Source organism: Podarcis bocagei (genome assembly GCF_964188305.1).
Source record: "Podarcis bocagei genome assembly, chromosome: Z".
Taxonomy (NCBI): Eukaryota; Metazoa; Chordata; class Lepidosauria; order Squamata; family Lacertidae; genus Podarcis; species Podarcis bocagei.
In genome coordinates, this window is record NC_138140.1 from 33,508,452 (window position 1) to 33,521,592 (window position 13,141).

General features: G+C 42.2%; 1 protein-coding gene and 1 pseudogene across 3 annotated transcripts in view; one reads left to right on the forward strand and one right to left on the reverse strand.

The window, feature by feature from the left end:
* LOC308578634 (putative G-protein coupled receptor 34) overlaps positions 1 to 13,141 on the reverse strand; it is a 257,775-nt gene that overhangs the window by 221,252 nt on the left and 23,382 nt on the right. The window lies entirely within an intron of this gene.
* On the forward strand, positions 8,619 to 9,463 carry LOC308578696 (DNA-binding protein inhibitor ID-3-A pseudogene; annotated as a pseudogene). The gene has a single exon. The product of its transcript is annotated as a DNA-binding protein inhibitor ID-3-A pseudogene (transcript).

Genomic DNA, 13,141 nt, shown 5'->3' on the forward strand with positions numbered 1-13,141 from the left:
ATGGCCACGCCTGGCAGGAGAGGCGAAGATGGAAGAGACGGGAGGGGAAACATTTGATTTTATCTATTTGCACACTGCAGGGCATCATAACAGTCTTCCAAACAAATGAACAATTTTTAACGAAGAAGACGGAACCAGAATGATTGGCAACTAAAGCAAAATCTTTAGTTTTATCATCACATATTAAGCCAGCCTATGGGACAAAACAATAAATTTAGTGTAGAGCACAGACAGCCGAGTGGAACGTATGACAGATGTGGATGAACACATCTAGGTCACATTGAGGAATTTCACCACAAAGAGCCAAGGAAATGGGACTGGCTAGCAAGGCAAAATGGAGGAGAAATTGGAATGTTAATTAACCCCCCCCCCAATTTGGGACAAACTTGGGGAGGCGATAGCGATGGGGCAGCTACAAGAATTCTTGGGGGAAAGGAGTTTGCAAAACAATTAAGGAAATACTTCAAAGTAAAATATTTAGGACCAGCAAAGAACTATCTTGGTCAAGAGATCCAGTGATGGAAGATTTTTGTTAAGTGAAAGAAAGACAATAATTGAAAGCAACAACATGCACAACTGGTTATAAAGTTGGGAATTGTGTTGTATGATGTGTGAATACTTTTGTATATGTTTATAATGCTGTATTGTTTCTGTTCGAATGAGAGGGGGTGTTAGGAAAAATGTTCTTTAAGAAACAGATAAAAACAGCCTAAAGAATATTTTTTCTTTACCTTCTGTTAGGAAACCATTCTAATATTCTGTGAGTAAAAAGTCTCTGTATTATATTGCAGCCAGGTATCCCAAAACCCCTCAAAACAAGTGTCCTTTCTCCTTTTCTGCACCCAGATTCAATCCCTTGCCAACACCTGACCAGAAGATGCAGCCACACAACTCAGACCTTAAATCATGGTTAAAATATAAATATCTCCTGGAACCTACAACCCCTTGGTGCATTTCACTCATCGAAGCCTTTGGCATTAAGATGAAAAACATGAAGGGAAATTGGGCAACATATAAAATGTTATGGGGGGGGGAATTAATAAATTAAGAATTTTAAAACCCATATATATTTGACAGACTGGCTCCAATACTTCCAAATGAATGAAAGACAAGGAAAATAGGGTTTGCTGGAGAAAAATCAAAACTAAAGGGAAATCTAATCCAGCCTAAAGGAAAATATCTATCTAAAATGTATAATCTCCTCCAGTGGCGTAGCGTGGGGGGTGCAGGGGGGGCCGACCACACCGGGCGCAACATCTGGGGGTTAGGGTTAGGGGGCACAAATCCACGGGTTAAGGGGCGCAAATTACTTGCCTTGCCCCAGGTGCTGACAACCCACACTACGCCACTGATCTCCTTCACAATTCACACCCTGCCATCAAAGAACTTTTGTGTCACTTAAAGCGGTCAACCTCTTCTGAGGATGCATACCTCAGAACACAGAGACAGGCCACATAAGAAGCCAGTGACTTCTGTCTTACAGGTAAATTTTTTGGATGACCCAGAGCTTTTCTCAAAAGGGGGGGGAATGCGAAGAACCCCTGGAATATTGAGATGAAGAGGAGTATGACAAGATTGGTAACCACAGAATGCTTTCCATTATCAAAGTTACAAGAGATGCAGTCTGACAAAATGAAAAGCTTAGTACAAATGAGAAGACATTCCGTTGGCTGCAAAATGAGGACCAAATAGCTGTGGAGAAGTTGTCTGATGGAATCAGAAAGTTTGCTGCTGATGCAGTTAAATTGGAGCTGATGATAAAGGAACGAATGTTCAATGCTGCAAATGGAAAGTAGGCATGCCAAACTTATTGGAAGCTGTATGGCTGTACAAGGTGCATATGAATGGATTTTCTGTATTCCAGGCTTTTTATATGATTTTGCAAACTTAACATATTCTCAGTGTGTTTGGCACTTTTGTATATCAAAATTGATACTCCTGTGGCAGGGGGATTGCAGATGACTAAAGGACCAATTGACTGGAAGGGTTTCCCTTCAAAATGATGGTGGTAGTGGTAATAATAAAAGTATTGTGGTACCAAAAAAAATTAAACAAGTAAAAAAAGTTTTAAAAAAGTTTATACTGTGGGTGTTCACCTATCTTGGTGCCTTGTTCAATGGTCTGACACTGCTGCAACTGGCTCTGATTCTGCTCTTCACTATTCCCCTTCCTAATGAAAAGGACCAGGTGGAAATTGACCATTCTTGTGAACAAGAATCTCAGAAATGCACTGGCAAAAGTCCCAAGTTAAACCCAGGGGTGAAGTGCAAACCTCAACCCCTCAAGTCAAGATCTACAGTCAGTTGGTACTGCAATTGTACTATTGTTCTTTTTAAAATATAATTTGCAGGTTTTCCCACAGTTTCTGTACGTACATCAGCTATATGTACACTTCTCCCTCTTTCTATACCAGGATTGTCTTACAAACACGCCATCAGGTGGTACAGCCACGCAACTCAAACCCTGCAATAAAAGAACTCCTGTCAAGACGCTTTTGAAGTGTCCTGCAAGTATTTCACTGAACTGCCAGTGCCCACTTTTGGAACACTGGACACCTCCGGGAAGTGTGCAATTCCAGAAAGGCCATCAACCCAGTGTGATCCAGCAGCAGCTCCTATGCAGCCGTCTGCTGTCACTTGGATCAGAGACAAGACAACATACAAGGAAAAGGTGTTTGCAACTGAGAACATTGGCTGGAACATGCCGGGTGGGTGTGGTTGTCTGTCTTCCCAGGCTCCTTATGCTCCCCATTTACTCCTCCTTGCCCTACAACTCTCATTATAACAGGTTTCCAAACAAATAAACAACTTTTAACCAAGAGGAAGGAGCCAGAATGATTGGCAACTCAAACTAGAGTAAACTAGAGCAAAATCCTCAGGTTTTTTTAACCACATCTTAAGCCAGCCTATGGGACCAGACAATTAATTTGGCTCAGGGTGCAGGTAGCCAAGTGGGACATACGACAGACGTAGATGAACACATCTAGGTCACATTGAGAAACTTGACCACACAGTGCCAAGGAAATGGGACTGGCTAGCAAGGCAAAATGGAGGAGAAATTGGAATGTTAATACCCTCCCCTCCCCCCATTTGGGACAAACTGGTAGAGGTGATAGCGATGGGGCAGCTACAAGAATTCTTGGGGGAAAGGATTTTGCAAAACAACTAAGGAAACAGTTCAAAGTAAAATATTTAGGACCAGCAAAGAACTATCTTGGTCTAGAGAACCAGTAAAGGAAGTTTTTGGTTAAGTGAAAGAAAGACAGTAATTGAAAGCAACAACATGCACAACTGGTTATAAAGTTGGGAATTGTGTTGCGTCATGTGTGAATACTTTTGTATATGTTTACAATATTGTATTGGTTCTGTTCGAATGAGAGGGGGTGTTTGGAAAAGGTTCTTTAAGAAAAAGATAAAAGTTCCTGGAAGCTTTAAAAAGTGTTCCAGAATTCTCTTTAGTGCCTAGGAGTGGCACTCTAGGATTGATTGGTGTCCCCTGGAGGTGCAAATAAAGAGAGGAAGTTGCAGGCTACAATGTCCATACAAGGAAAGCACACTCACTCCAAACACACACACACAAAAACTCTCAGCACACACACTGACAACAACGTTGGAAGTAAGACAATGTGTGCTGCTGATACTGTGAGTTTTGCTGGTCAGGATTGTTAAGTACTGGACTGAGATTGTACTGTGCTGGAGATATAAAGAAGGACTTTCAATTTGCAGTGTCGCATTTAACTTGCCTTAAAAGGTGGAGAGAGAAATCTAGTATTTGCACTTAGCAAAAAATGAAAAGATAAGAAATGGGGGGCGGTGAAAAGAGGAAACCCTATCGAGGGAAAATTGTGCATGCCCTGCAACTTTGTATAACAATAGCTTAAAAACTTGTAAGTGGCTTATCAATAAAGAAAGGAAAAAAGAATATCTTTTCTTTACCTTCTGGTAAGAAACCATTCTAATATTCTGTGTGTAAAAAGTCTCTGTATGATATTGTAATTTGATATTTTTTTTTTGTAATTAAGACAACAACCTCATGCACTCTCCCAAAAAGGAACAAGAAAGAATTTAAACAGCTTTTTCCTGCCGCTCTCATTCACCGTGTTGAGTGTTGTGAGTGTGGTGGCTTGCATTGCCTTGGTCCGCCTCTCAGGGACCATCCAGTAGAGGGTGGGACAAGCCATTCCGTGGACCTCAGCCAGGATCCAGGAGGAGTCACCCCACCACCAGTGCTCTTCCAGTAGGGGAGAGTAGTGGATCCTGGTGCACGTGAGTGGCAGGGGCTCCTGAGACCTCTAGTCATCTTTCAAATGGACAACGTTGAAACAGAGCTTTATCAAATATGGATGCTGGTCTCTATGGTCCCTATCGATAGTTCTCATTATTTCTTCATTCAGTGTGGATTGAAAGAAAAGTCATTTTTCACATCCAAAAAAACCAAGAAAAAGAAAAACATTTATTTGGATTTTCATTCGGTCTGCAAAAGAAGAGAAGAAAGACACAGTGCTTCATCAGGCACAATCATTAGAGAGGTTCATTCAGGGATAAATTCACAAAAAAGAAGAGGGGATCCTAACAGCCAAAAAGGCTGCATCATATTCGTGTTTCACAACCCTTTCACGTGCCTTTCCCTCTCTGAAAAGCTTAGTACAAAAAATTGAAAAGTTTAGTACAAAAAAAAAGTTTATAGTGTGGGTGTTCACCTATGTTGTTGCCTTGTTCAATGGCGTGACACTGCTGCAACTGGCTCTGGTTTCGCTCTTCACTATTCCCTTCTTAATGAAAAGCACCAGGTTGAAATTGACCATTCTTGTGAACCAGAATCTCAGAAATGCACTGGCAAAAGTCCCAAGTTAAACCCAGGGGTGAAGCGCAAACTTCAACCCCTCGAGTCAAGTTCAGAGCCAATGGCCCAGCCGAGGGGAATGGAGCTTTTGCCTGGCCAAGCAGTCGAGTGGGTGCAGGGTCGCACCCAGGGAGGATTCCTATGTCGGGAAAAGTATCCCCGAGTGGGTCACTCCATTGTTGCAGCCCCACAGACTAGATGGCAGGAGTATGGGCTTCCGGAGGCGGCGCGAAACGGCAATGGCGGTCCTCTTCAGCTGCTGAAGAGGGGCTCCGCGGAAAAGGGTCGTGCGCTGCGGCACAGCGACGACCCATCCAGAAAAACCACGGGTAGAGTGAGCCCGTGGCCGTGGGGTTCGGCGGGCACCAGGAGCAACCTCGGAAACGCAGAAGGGACCCCGTAAGGGGCTCCGGAACGTGGAGGGGGTAGCGGTGCTGTGAATCCATCGCTCTTTCCGCGGAAGTGAAGCCGCGCGGCTGCTGCTGATGAGCGCTGACCTTTCTTCTTTGAAACATCTGATTTCAAACAACATACTCGTGAGTAAGAAACCTGAGACCTTATTGGAACTTAAATTTGTGAATTCGGCTGAAAGCGGGAGACGCTAAAAAGGAAGTCAGTCTTCCGGCTCTGTTTAAAGTACTGAGCAAAGACCTATTAAAGCGGAAGCGTTGAAAGGAGTTTAAAAGAAGTTGGAATTTACCCTGCAAATTCGGATATAATTGTTTAAAGGTGAAAGAAAAGCTAAATCTGTATTATAAGTGGTTAGAGACTGCGATTTCTCTTCCTATTTTTTGTGGATTACAAAGCTACGAAACCCAGCTCTCGGGCTGTCTGGATATAAAGTAACATCAGATTGCAGAAACTGTATATAAAATGTAAAGTTACATTGGGCTATTTTATAACTTACAAAAAAGGAACTGTTGCATGCACCTCTGGAAAGAACTTTTATTCTCTGCAGTTAAAAAGTGAATTCAGAGGGTCCCCCCCCCCTGTTTTGGATTTTAATTAACATTTTTTTTCTGGGAACTTAATGGTGGAAATTCTTTATCCTTCCCCTTAATTTCTGGGGAGCTCCCCCTGCTGGATTGTGGAATTATTAGTCTCTGGGAACTGCTGATTGTTTTGGAACTTTTACGTCTGGATGTTTACATTTTGAATTGCTTTTCCCATGGGATTTACAATTTAACCTTGACACTTGGACAGCTGTGGAATGAGTGGTACAGCAAAAACAAGGGCTGCCAAGAAAGCAAAACAAACCGAACTGTTGCAATCAACGCTGCCTGTGCAGCCACGTAGATCATCTGTTCCAATTGTGACAGGTCTGCAAGAAGGACAATCCAAACAGCCAGCTTTTGGTGATATGGCTGCAGGAGGGCTAGACCCTGTCTCTAAAGAAATATTGGATCAGCTGGCTGCATTAAATAAGAAAGCGGATGAACAAGCGGCAAAATTTGAGGAACAAGCGGCTAAATTTGATCAGGTGACAGCTACAATTAATAGACTGACAGACCAAGTAGCCTTAAATACACAGGCAATAGGCAACACTGAGAAGACAATAACAGAAAATCGAAAATTAGCCGAGGAAGCAAATACAAAAGCAGACCAAAATAAAAAGAGGATAGAGGAATTAAGAGGAGAAGTAAGACCACTGAGCAGACAGGTTACTGAACAGCAAGCGTACCTGTCCATGGCGGAACTGAAAAACAGGGAAAGCAATCTCAGGATTAGAAATATCCCAGAATCAGAAAAAGAAGATTTGATTGGTTTCTTGACAGCAGAAATATCCAAGTTCTGGGGGCTGGCAGAAGAGAAGGACTTCAAAATCGTCACCGCCTTCAGATTGGGAAGAGTGGCCAAGAAGGACAAACCAAGAGATTACTTGATCATTTTGAGATCTAAGCAAGAAAAAGATAATATACTCGGCCTGCATTTTAAAAATACATTGGTGATACAGGGAAAGACAGCAGAAATCTTCAGAGACATACCAAAACAGCTATTGGATTTAAGAGCTACATATAAGGACCTGGCAAGCTTATTGAGAAACAACACAATACCCTACAGGTGGGAATTTCCTCAAGGACTATCTTTTACTTGGAAAGGGAAGAAGGTAAGAATCAGAACAGCAGAGGAGCTGGAGGAACTGGAGCTCCCTTCAAGACTGTATATGTCTATTCTGAAGACATTGATTAGTGGGGAGTTGGCGGATCTCGTGGGGCATCTTCCTTTGTCCCACGCGCTAGACTATGAACGGTATAAATGCCTTGTTTTGGAAGCTGTATGGCTGTACAAGCTGCATATGAATGGATCTTCTGTATTCCAGGCTTTTTATATGAATTTGCAAACTTAACATATTCTGTTTGGCACTTTTGTATATCAAAATTGATACTGCTGTGGGGGGGGGGATTGCAGATGACTAAAGGACCAATTGACTGGAAGGCTCCTGAGACCTCTAGTCATCTTTCGAATGGACAATGTTGAAACAGAGCTTTATCAAATATGAATGCTGGTCTGTATGATCCCTATTGATAGTTCTTCTTATTTCTTCACTCAGAGGGGCTTGAAAATTATTTTTCACATCCAAAAACACAAAGAAAAAGAAAAACATTTATTTGTTTTTTCATTCTGTCTGCAAAAGAAGAGAAGAAAGATGCAGTGCTTTATCAGGCACAACAATCATTAGAGAGGTTCATTCAGGGATTAATTAACCAAAAAAAAAGAGGGGATCCTAACAGCAAAAAAGGCTGCATCATACTACTGTTTGACTCATGTTTTGCAACCCTTTCGCGCACCTGTCCCTCTCTGAAAAGCTTAGTATAAAAAAAGAAAAGGGATGGATTTGGTGGGTCCCTTGCAGAAAACCAGTACTGGGAAGCAATATGTTTCTGTTATAATTGATTATGTTTCTAGGTATGTTTGGGCTACTGTCCTGCCCAACAATGCTGTATATCACCTAATGAAAGCTTTCGGCCTAATATCTAATGACATCCCCAAAGACAAGAAAAATCTATTCCTTTACACAACAGCAGCTGCCAGAATATCCCATCACTATTAAAATGGCAAGACAAACTCGGCAAGGTTGTAGAAACGGCAAAATTGACGGCAATAATTAGAGGCCACTCAAATCAGAGAATAATTAGAGAGTGGGATGGAGTGAAGGAATACATGAAAAAATATGGTTCCGGAATTGAAATATTAATAGAGAATGTGTAAAACATGCAGAGGTAAGCAAGAAAATAATAATAAAATCAATTGAATAATTATTAAATTATTAACAACACAACAAGATGGAAGAAGTAAAATACTGAGATCACACATGGGTGAAGGGGAGTCGGGGTATTTGGGAACCAATAATATCATTTATAATATAATTTGTTAATTGTGTTGTATTTACATACAACAAATGGAAGCCTAGAGTATTTAGATATATTTTAATTTCGGTAATCTATATAATAGGCTTAAATTATAAAATGAATATGGATTTTGAATTTGATGTTTGGTTTTGAAATAAAAAGAAAAAGAAAAGAAAAAGAAACCATTTGAATCCACTGGAATCAGCCAGCAAGTGATCCACAAGAGCCAGATTCTGGACTTGAAGAATTCCAAGCACATTTATCTTCATTTTTCATTCTGGCCAAAATTATGCCAGTAACCTTAAACTAAATTTGGCATCAATTGTGTCTTTATTTGGGGAGGTCTTGGGGGTCTTAACATGCAAAACACCAAAGTCAGCCGTGGAAATCTTGTAACACGTCATAGATTCCGTAGGTCCTCTCCAGTTGTACAGAAGATAGAAGAAGAGAGAGAAAAAAGACCTTGACTGGGGAAAGGATCAGAAAGTATTTGCTGCTGCAAAGGTAGCATTTCTGTTTTTAAAATATATACATGGGGCTTTTTTGCAAAGAGAAGCATTTTCTGTGTGCACACAATAGAGAATCAACCAGGATGCCAAGCAAGGGGCAGTATCGATCTCTCTCTTTCTCGAGGTTGCTTGCTTGCTTCTCCTGCCTTAAGGAAGGAAATCTTGCCCTTCTGCAAATCCCTGCTGGTTTCTCCTCCTTCATGGCCATGAAAGGAATCAGCCCCGTCAGATCAGTCAGGATCTGCTAGGAAGCAAGCTGCATGCTGCCTCTCTGATCAGAGCCTCACCATCACCCAGGGAACGAACAACAGAACGAAGCCCCTCGGCCCATGACTTCTGCTGCAAAGGCCTTCAGAAAAAGGCAACAAGTCTTGCCAAAACAAAAAAAACAAAAAAAAACAAAAAAAACAAGAGCCCGGCTCAGGAGGGGCCCAAGAACCTCCTTTACAACATGAATGACTGCTACTCCAAGCTGCGCGAGCTGGTGCCGAGGATCCCGCAAGGCACGAAAGTCAGCCAAGTGGAAATCTTGCAGCACGTTATCGACTATATCTTTGACCTGCAGATTATGCTAGAGGAACAGGTGAAGAAGGGGAAAGATCCGCCCTCAGCCGAGACTTCCTTACTCTCTTTAAAAGCTGCAGAGCGGGCATCCAAACTTTGCTCAAAAGAGGAGAGGAATCTCTGCCACTAACCTCTTAAAACAGACTGCAAGTGTGGGATCCTGGCACTTGGTTCTCTCCAGTGAGACAGGTGATAGAAGAAGAGAGAAAATAAAGACCTGAACAGGGGAAAGGGGAAAGGATCAGATGTTTAACCCTGTGCACCCAGTAATGAAGAGACCACCATCTTTCTCTTCCAGATAAACTGTAGAACATGGGTCTGGCCAGCCAGTTTCAGATGCCTTGACTGGTCTTCCAGAAACAACTTTCTGCCCTCAATCTGTTATTCTCTTCCAACGGCCTGAAAACAGAATTTGCAGGCCGGGGAGGGGGGCATTGAAAGCAAGCCCACTTTTCAATAACTATCGTGTGGCTGTATTAAACAAGAAGAAACTTTGCAGAAGAAGAAATTTTGTGGCGTTTGTGTGTCAGACTGGGCAGATTATTATTAATAAAGCTCTGAACACACAGATTCTTCATGCTAGTTTACTGGTCAGGAGATTTCTTACTGAAATCACACACTTTCAACAATGCAGCAACTTGTGACAAATGTGGACTGATCTGTCATTTGCTCAGAAAAAAGGGCAACAACAACAACAAAAACCCCAATTTACATATATGCAGCTTGTATGTATATTTTAGATTATAGTTTTTTAACATCATTTTTTGGGGGTGAAGGGGACTTTCAAGAACATGAAAACTGAGGTGTCTTAGGGCTGTTTTGCCTCATGGTTTTTGTTGCTGAACCCTAATAGAGAGAACACATGTATCTTTTTTGGCAGGAAGGTTGAATTCTTCATCCATAAATTGTACTTCCTTTGGTGTGTGGTTTTTTTAAAAAAACTTTTCATAAAAGCTTTTTGCATAATAAATCTTAAGCTGGTGTTTCTTTAAAAAAACCATATATATATATATACACAAACACACACATATATATCTACATATATATATACACACACACACACACACACACACACACACACACACACACAGAGTGCTTCATCAGGCACAGTCATTAGGAAGGTTCATTTAGGGATTAATTAACAAAAATGAGGAGGGGGTCCTAACAGCCAGAGAGGGCGCTCTGCCTGGAAAGGAGCAAAGCTATATGTACTCATCACTCCTTTTCTGCACCAAGATCAAACCCCTTTTCGAAAAGCCCTTAGATTGGCTACCCATTAAGGGGTTACTTAGATTAAGATGTTGCTTGTCCAAAGATACACCCTTATGCTGCTTGGCCCCTTCAACAGAACAGTTTAGGAGTTCAACTGCCTCTTCCCAATGGATGACTTTATGGACTCACTAAAGTTTCTGGTGTGGATGTGGCTGTTCACCTGCATTTGTGTCTTATTCAAAGACTCTGATTTCACCTCTTCAGTATTCCCCTTATTTATGAAAAGCACCAGGTTAGAAGTGACCATTCTAGTGAAACTGCATCTCAAAAAGGGCTTTGGCAAATATCCTTTTCAGCACTTTTCTGCACAAAAATTGATTCCCTTGCAAACATGCAATCAGGTGGTATAGCCACACAGTTCACACCCTTCCTCTCAGACAGGAATCCCTCCTTCAGGAGGTACAATGACACCATTTGCAGCCACTGGAATCAGCCAGCAAGTGATCCACAAGAGCCAGACTCTGGGCTTGAAGAATTCCAAGCACATTTATCTGGATTTTTCATTCTCCCTACAAGAGAGGAGAAGTGAAAGACAGTGCTACATCTGGCTCAGTCATTAGGGAGGTGCATTCAGGGATTAATTAACAAAAAAGAGGAGGGAATCCTAACAGCCAGAAAGGGTGCTATGCTTGGAAAGCAGCAAAGAGATGGCTGCTCCGTACCTTCCTCCTCCTCCTCCTCCTCCTCCTTCTTCTTCTGTTGCTGCTAGTGGAGGCCTGGAACAAGGCGGGCTGAGTTCTCGGCTTCGTCATGGCTGCCATGGGGCCACATTCACCCCGTCCTCCCTGCTCTGCTGGTCCACTTGCAGAGGGGTGGTTTCCGCAGACCCCCACCATCCCACCCCCTTCCTCTATGCTAGGTAAATAGAATTCAAGGATTTCCCAGTTTCCCAGTTTCTGTACAGATATCAGCTACATGAACGCTTCAGCCCTCTTCTATAGCAAGATGGATTCACGCCATCAAGTGCTACAAGCATACAACGCAAACCTTGTGATTCAAGAACTTTTCCATTACTTAAACAACTCCACATTTGCCACGGCGGCAGCAACACCGTCAACTTCAATGTGCTGGACATCTGTGGTTTTCTGCCTCCCCCCACCCTCTTTTACTCCCACTTTCCTCCTCCATATGATAAAACTTTCCTCTTCATTGCTTCTGCTATAGTACTATCTTTCATTTTAAATTAAAAAAATGCAGGTTTCTCCACAGTTTCTGTACATACATCAGCAATATGTATGCTTCAGCCCTTTCCTACACCAAAATGGATTCCGTTCCAAACATGCCTTCAGGTGGAACAGCCACACAGTTCACACCCTGCCCTTAATGAACCTTTCAGTTACTGCACACACTCCAAATTTGCGGAGGATGCACCTGTGTTACTCGCAGCCAGGTATTCCCAAACCCCTCAACACAAGTGTCCTTTCTCCTTTTCTGCACCCCGCTCAATCCCTTGCCAACACCTGACCAGAAGATGCAGCCACACAACTCAGACCTTATATAATCCATGGATCTCCTGGAACCTACAACTCCTTGGTGCATTTCACACATTGAAGCCTTTGCCGTTAAGAAGAAAAACATGAAGGGAAATTGCGCAACATATAAAATGTTATGGGGGGGGGAATTAATAAATTAAGAGGAAAGGGCTTTGACATCCATATATATTTGACAGGCTGGCTCCAATACTCCCAACTGAATGAAAGACAAGGAAAATAGGGTTTGCTGGAGAAATATCAAAACTAAAGGGAACTCTAATCTCACTTAAAGCGCTCAACCTTTTCTGAGGATGAACACCTCAGAACACATAGGGACAGAGAAAGCTAAAAGATTCTGCAGTTTGATTGCACCCAAATGGCAGAACATTTAGAGTGCTCCTTGCAGGCGTGTCATAAACTTTAGTACCATGGGGCTCCAACCATTTGTGCCATATGACCAAGCAAGGCATCTTTCCAACTGCAGCAGCCCCATTTCCTTTGTAAAAGATGGAAAAAACACAGTTCCATGAAACAACAGGTAATGTAGTGTGAAAGAAACATTGCGAGGGGGACAGAAGCCCTAACAGAATAATCAGGTACACCAAAACAATAATCAACACTTCTAAATACAGCCTATGGCGCAAAACCATTCAATGTATAATCTCCTCCACAATTCACATCCTGCCATCAAAGAACTTTTGTCTCACTCAAAGCACTCAACCTTTTCTGAGGATGCACACCTCAGAACACATAGGGACAGAGGAAGCAAAAAGGACAGGCCACACAACAAGCCAGTGACTTCTGTCTTGCAGGTAGATTTCTCGGATGACCCAGACCATTTCTCGAAAGGGGTGGAAGAGGAAGAACCACTGGAATATTGAGATGAAGAGGAGGGGGAGGAAGAGGAGTACAAGATTGGTAACCACAGAATGCTTTCCAGTATTGAAGTTACAAGAGATGCATTCTGACAAAACAAAAAGCTTAGTAGAAAAAAAAAGTTTATAGTTTGGGTGTTCACCTATGTAGGTGCCTTGTTCAATGGTCTGACACTCCTGCAAATGGCTCCGATTTCACTCTTCACTATTCCCCTTCTTAATGAAAAGCACCAGGTAGAAATTGACCATTCATGTGA